Below are 7,503 nucleotides of genomic sequence, written 5' to 3'. Positions count from 1 at the left end.
CCATATGAGCACTGGTTTGCAACTGTTCCACTTCTAATCTAGCTCCCCACTAATGCACCTTGGAAAGCAGCAGAAAGGATAGCCAAGTGCTTGGGCCCTTGCTAACCATGTGGGAGAGCTGGATGAAGTTTCAGGGACCTGTAAGTGGCCATTTAGGGAGTAAGCCAGAAGATACAGGATCTCCTTCTGTAGCTCTCTCAAAGTTACCCCCCTTCCAGTCCCTCCCAATCCCCATAACCTTCTCCATCCTGTCCCTCATCCCCTTCCAAAACTAAACTCGTGGGAGACAGGTGGAAATTCATACCAGGGAAGGATTGGTGTTATCGTAGAGGCAAATCCTGGGTGAACTGTCACAGGTCACAATCTTCTCCGCTCTTCCCAATACCCCTCTCCCCACCTCTACACTTGCCACCCAGCTACCCTGGCCTGATACAGATACTGGCTGAACCCACTCTCATCCCAGTCGTGTTCAGGATCCCCAACCCTGCTCCCACAAGCCTGCCTTACTCCTCCTCTCACTGCCCAGGACCCCTTGGAAGAGGTGGTCACTCTCCTTTGGTGCTAGGAAAAAAGGAACTCACATCAGTAGAGCCTTAGGCGATTTACATCTACTAACCTACATCTGACACCAAACTCTTTGTTTCTACTTAAGATATAGTGATGTTTCTTTCTGTTTGTTTTCATCCTTGGTTCCTGGTTCATAACTCCTTTCCGGAGGCACATTACTATAACTAGAACTTCCTTTCCCCCAGGCGGGCCATAGAAACCCTTATTTTTCCCCACCTTTCTGCCTTGGGCTGGCCATATAGGATCCCTTAACCTACCTTGTCAGAATGGGCCCACACAAAATGGCTTGATTGGCTAATCCTCCACATTCAAATGCTGGCATCCCATGTGGGCACCAGTGCTTGTCCTGGTTGCACCACTTTCCTTCCAGCTCCCTGCCTGTGGCCTGCTCTCAACCCCAGCCTCCGTAGTTCTCAGCTCTGGGACAGCCAGCTCTCCCACTTTCTGCCTTCATGACCCCTGGAAGCTGCAAATGCAATCCCTGCACTGAGATCATTATGCACTTTCCCTTTGAGGCTAAGCAGGCCTAAATTGGGAACTCAGCCTTTGGCCTGGAAATTCAAGGGTGAAGGTCACATGGGAGCTGACCCTAATGATCTTTCTCTGTAGGACAGCCCCTGCCTGGGTGCCTTCCAGTTGTGCCATCCAAAGAAAACCACTCCTCTCACTGGGAGTCCCAGTCCTGGGTCCTGGTTCTTACCAGTGATCTTGGACGTGCCACTTAACCTCTTGGATTCTGCTTCCTCAACAAAGAAGGAAGATATTAATAATACCTATTTCCTCTACTTGGGGAAATCAAGTAAACTAATACAATGAAGCATTTACAAAACAAATGTGAGCACATTCTATTTGAACAATGCAGGAGGCTAAAATGAACAAGGAAAAGTAAAGCCACAGAAGTAGGGGCCCCTGCCAAGTGGGGAATAAAATCCAAGCAGAGTGCAACCTCTGGCCTTGGTATGAGCCATGCAGGCTCAACGTGAGGCAACCCTGGAAAGCCGCCCACCTGCCTGGCCTCTGCCCTGGTCCATCTGCCACAACCAGGGGACCTGATGCCACCAAGTCAGCTGCCAGAGAGGCTGCAGGAGGACAAGAGGGCAGGCTGAAGAGCTGAGTACCACCCCCAGATGGCCCCACTGGGAACCTCCCAAGCAGCAAGAGGAAAATGCATTTAGAACTGGTGCAAAGGACACAGGAGCAGAAGCAGTGCCTGAATTCCACGCAGTACACATCCCAGGGTCTGTCTGTTTCTGGAGCAGCGGGAGATCATGGACTTTGTCAGGGGGGAAAACCAAGACTCACCAATGGAGCTGTATGGAGAGGAGGGTACAATGAAATCACAGTGCAGAAACACAGTGCAGTGATGTCACGGAGGCACAGCCTCAGCCAGGCAATGACTGGGGGCGTGAACAGGGTGTCACAGTGCCCTCAAGGACCTTTAACGTGCTGCACTGGGAGGCACTGTACCTTCAAGAGCTTCCTCCCTGCCATGCGCCGCATGGCACTACTCACAACCATCAGGAGCAAAGAAAGCTTGGGAAACCTGGGAAACTGGCCCAGCCATGAGGAACTGAAGAAGACAACTACATTCATATGATGCCATGGAACAGAAAAAGGGCAGCAGACTAAAGCTAAGATAATCCTAATAAAGCTAATTGTTGTTATATGAAGAAGGGGGTGGGGCAGCATTGTGGCTGATCCAGCTCCCTGCTAATACACCTGGGAGAGCAGCAGATGGGCCAAGTGCTTGCACCCCTGCAACCATGTGGGAGACCTAGGTGGAATTTCTGGTTCCAGGTTTCAGAGAACAGAATCTCTCTCTTTCTCCCCTTTACCCCAAATAAAGGATCTATACACACACTCCAGACACACCACTGGCACAAGGAAAAAAACATATTTGAAAATGGAGCAGTCTAAGTTGTGAAAAATTCACTATGAAAATATTTTTGTTTCACCTCTGCCTTTGAATTTTGTATACATGCAAACACATTCACCACCCCCACCTTTTTTTTTTTTAAGATGTTTATTTCTTTGAAAAGCAGAGTTACAAGGGGAGAGGGATCTTCCATCCACTGGTTCACTCCCCAGATAACTATAACCACTGAGTATAAGCCATGCCCAAACCAAGAGCCTGAAATTCTACCCAAGGTCTCCATTGAGGGTAGCAGGAACCCAAGAACTTATACCATCTTTTGTTGCTTTCCCAGGCATATTAGCAGGGAGCTGCATCAGAAGTACAGCAGCCAAGAAGTGACACCTGTATGGAATGCCAGTGTAGCAAGCAGCAGTTTAACCTGTTGTACCATAGCATTGGCCCCAGGCTTTTCCTTGAAAGAAAAAGTGACTCAGTCAAATTTTTTAAAATTTTTTTATTCAAAAGCAAAAGTGAGGCCCAACACAGTAGCCTAGCTGCTAAAGTCCTCGCCTTGCACGTGCCAGGATCCCATTTAGGCACTAGTTCTAATCCCAGCAGCCCCACTTCCCATCCAGCTCCCTGCTTGTGGCCTGGGAAAGCAGCTGAAGATGGCCCAAACCCTTGGGACCCTGCACCCACGTGGGAGACCTGGAAGACACTTTAGGCTCCTGGGTTCGGATCGTCTCAGCTCCAGATGTTGCGGCTGCTTGAGAAGTGAATCAATGGACGGAATATTTTCCGTCTCTCCCCCATCTATATGTCTGACTGTACAACAAAATTAAGTAAATATTAAAGAAAGAAAGAAAGAAAGAAAGAAAGAAAGAAAGAAAGAAAGAAAGAAAGAAAGAAAGAAAAAGAGAAAAAAAGAAAAGAAGAAAAGAAAAGAAAAAAGAGGGAGGGAAGGAGGGAGGAGGGAGGAGGGAAGGAAGGAAGAAACCTTCATCCTCTGGTTCACTCTCCAAATGGCTGCAATAGCCAGGGCTGGGCCAGGCCAAAGCCAAGAACCAGGAACTCCACTCTGGTCTCCCAAATGGGGGACAGGGATCTAGGAAATTAGACTGTCATGTGCTCCTGCCCAGGGGTATTTGTAGGTGGAGCTGCCAGAACTCAAACTAGCATTTTAACATGGAATGCAGATGTCATAACCACCAGCTTACCTATCCACACCAAAATACTGGCTCCCAAACTTTTTTCCAGACTTACACCTTGCTTCTGTGTCTGGGGCAAAACATTAGTCCCAAATTGAAGTTAGTACTTTTATGTTTTTGGTGAATTTATAATTTAGCAAGCTTTGCTATTATTATTTTTTGGAAGATTCATTTATCTATTTATTTGAAAGACAGAGTGGAAGAAGAGGGGAGAGACAGAGATATCTTCCATCCACTGGTTCACTCCCCAAATGCCTGCAGCAGCTGGGGCTGCAGCTGAGGAGCCAAGAAGTCCTTCCTGATCTCCAATATGGTTTGACGGAATCTGCTACCTCCCAGGCACATCAGCAGGAACTTGAGCTGGAAGAAGGGACTCCATCTTAGGACTGAAATGCAGGCATCCCAAGCCAGGGCTACCAACTGGTTTTTGGAGAACTGGCTTTTAGTAGATCGGCCCTGGCAATTCACTCTTTGGAGACATTTGCTTTTCAGAAACATTGACTTGGCTTTTGAAAAACGTTAACCTCAAGTTTCTCCTCAACTTGCTTAGCTGAACTGCACTGGTGGAAATGCCAGCTCCCAGTGATCTGGGCCCTGCTCACCATCCTATGGCAGCTGTACCTGGCATGGGGCAGGTGCTCAACACTCAGTGGTCTTTGGTCTCACACCACCTGTTGGTATGAGAGCAAGCCTAAAATGGCCTTGTTTGCGAGAGGCCTGGGCTGCGCAGATTCTGCCACCTCACCACTTCTTGTTATGAAACCTGGTGTGGACCAACCGGCCTCTGAGGGTGGAACAAGGCTTAGCCTGGGGCTTCTGAAACTTGAGAAGCCCAGGCAACAAGTAGGCTTAGAGGCAGGAGAGTGTCTTCAAGCCCGTAGGGATTTCTGCTCACCAGCCACTTCGTTAGTCATGACATCCAGAAAACACGACAGGAGGATGGCAATAATAGCCACCAGCAGAATGTCTACCACAAGGCTTCCTGTAAGAGGCTCCTTCAGTGTCAGGCACTGTGATAATTTGTGTGGTCCTCCCTGGACTCTTGGTTTTTGTTTGTTTTGTTTTGTTTTTAAGGCAGAGTTACAGAGAGATAACAAGTTTGTATATGCTTCCCACAAGGATGCAGGGAGCCAGGCAAATGGGAAGTAGAGCAGCCTGGACTTGATCCAGTGCCCATATGGGAGGCAAAAAGCACCTTTACCCTCTAGGCATTGGCCCCTCTCCTGGAATGCTTACAAAACAGGCCCCCAGAGAAGACATGAAAAAAGTGAAACAGTGATGAAACTTGCCCAGAGGTCGCCCAACTGGTAAGCAGCTGGCCAGACGTCAGACAGGCAGCTCCAGCTCCAAAGAAAGCCTGCATGCTTTCCTAACTCTCGGGCAAAATGCCTTAGTTTACTTATCTACCTAGATGAAAAAGAGGTGAAGCCAATGCAAAAGCCGATTACAGAGGCAAGAGCCACAGAGATACAGGCAAAAATCCTGAGGGGGTGGCCAACTGGGGAGACTTGGGTGAAACCACTGCTTGGGTCAGAAGTCCAGGCTACTAGGCTTTGGATCCAGTTTCCTGCATGTATGCATCCCGGGAGGCAGGGGGTGAAAGCTCAGGTACTTGGATCCCTGTCATCCAGGTGGGAGACACGGTATTCCTAGCTCCTGGTTTCAGCTTACCCTACCCTGGCTCAGCCCTGGCTGTTGTGGCCATTTGGGGAATGAACCAGTGGGTGAAAGAAATCCCTGTCTATGGCTCTGCCTTTCTAATAAAGGAGGGTGGAGGGGAAACAAGAAAGTGCTGTGTCCCCAGGTGAAGCACAGCCCCTGGCTTCTGACCCCAGCTTCCCACCAGTGCAGACCCTGGAAGGCAACGGTGATGGCTTAGGTGATAGTGCTCCTATCATTTACATGGGCTTCTGCCACATGCTTGGGCCCAGCTTCTGTGAGCCCCTGGAGAGAAAAACAACAGGTAGGAGCCCTTGTTCCTTCCAAATCCACTTCTCAAACGTTTAAAAAGATTTCATAGTATAAAAGGCTGGGCCTCTGCCTGTGGTGCTGGCGTCCCAAATGGGTATCATTTCATACCCCAGCTGCTCCACTTTCCATCCTGCTCCCTGCTTATGGCCTGGGAAAGCAGCCGATATTGGCTCAGGTCCTTGGGCCTCTGTACCCATGTGGGAGACCTGGATGAAGCTCCTGGCTTCAGATCAGCTGGGCTCCAACTGTGTGGCCATTTGGGGAGTGAACCAGCAAATGGAAGTCCTTTCTCTCTGTCTTTCCTTCTCTGTGAATCTGCCTTTCAAATAAAAAGAATAAATCTTTTAAAGAATTTTTAATTTTTTCAAAAGCAAATTATAAAGGGAAAAAATGCGAATGGCAAACCTGAAGAACAACATTCAGCATCAACAATTCTCCCCTCATCCCATGTAGCTTTTTTTTTTTAAGATTTATTTATTTTTATTGGAAAGACAGACTTACAAGAAGAGAGACAGAAAGATCATCTTCTATCCACTGGTTTATTCCTCAAGTGGTCCCAATTACAGGGTCCCAAGGCTCTGAGCCTATCCTCTGCTGATTTCCCAAGTCATAAGCAGGGAACTGGACTGAACATGAAGTAGCCAAGACACAAACTGGTACCCATATGGGATGCTGATGCTTGCAGGTAGAGGAGTACCCAGCTGAGCCATTGTGCCACCCTTCTTCTGTGTTTCATAAACTGAGGTGTGCACATAAGTTTATACAAATTGATAGGCTGAGTTGGCTGATGGTGACCAGTAGAGAATGGGATGAAGCAGGAATGGGCAAGGCTTCCTGGCTGACCATCTCATCTCTGCATCTAGAAGCCAACACTCCAAACAGCCCTTAGCCACCTCTCTCTCCAGTGTGTCCTGCAGGGTGTAACGCACCCTACAGTACTGGCATCCCCAGAAACTTCTCCACTGCCTCACCACAAGGAAGCAGTGAGATCTGCCAACATCAGAGACACTTCTGACAGCAAGACTACCCCTTCCAACATCCAGTTCTTGGACCACAACTCTGTGGGTTACTCCAATAGGCTGGGCCTTGTGCCTGGACCCACTGGGAAGATCCATCTTGCTTATCTTCTGCCTTTGGCAGCCTGAGAACAAGGAAGAGCTAAAAGTACCAGGCCAACCAGGCCCCAGCCGGCCCACATTGCAGCCATGACACAGGAGGAGAAAGTGAACATCCCACCTCCTGGACTCTTCACTGCCCTTCCAGGACTCATCTAGAGGAAAGAAAGCACTGTGATGGCCCCAAATAGGATACATGCAACTATTCCCGGCATCTCCCACAGCAGAGCTGCCATCTTGTTCTGAGGGAAGAAAGCAACCCCACCGCTCCCCACCGGGCCCCTCATCAACCCAAACAAGGTGAGAAGGGGCAATGCGGCATGAGTCTGCCAGGTTGCACATCACCAACACTGACTATGCCAGTTCTGCCCTGGCCCTGATCCCCGGGCCTCCTGCCCTTGCTGTATTCTGCCAGGCACTGAGACACACGTCTCTCCGCCAACTATTTCCCCAGGAGACCATGATCACTGAGGCAGAGGGGAACAAAAGCCTCCAAGGTCTCCAGTGCCCCATCCGGTCGCTGCCCGGTTTCCAAGTCCCTTCAGCCCGGCCCACAGCCCACTCCCCAGTGCCCCCTTTCTCTGCCCCAGGCCCCATCATGGCAGCTGTTGCTCCACTCCCAACCTGGGAACATTGAGGTCACCCACCTACCTCCTCTCTATTGTTACCCACTCACCAGGAAAAGAGACTGCAGAAAGCCCCCGTTTTTCAGATCTCTGCACGGTTCCTCTTGGGACCATGAGCAGAAGACCCTAAAAAACAGTCTCAGTGAGTCTGGGTCCAAAAA

Source organism: Ochotona princeps, chromosome 17 (assembly GCF_030435755.1).
Source record: "Ochotona princeps isolate mOchPri1 chromosome 17, mOchPri1.hap1, whole genome shotgun sequence".
NCBI classification, from domain to species: Eukaryota; Metazoa; Chordata; class Mammalia; order Lagomorpha; family Ochotonidae; genus Ochotona; species Ochotona princeps.
Note: the sequence above shows the minus strand (reverse complement) of the source record.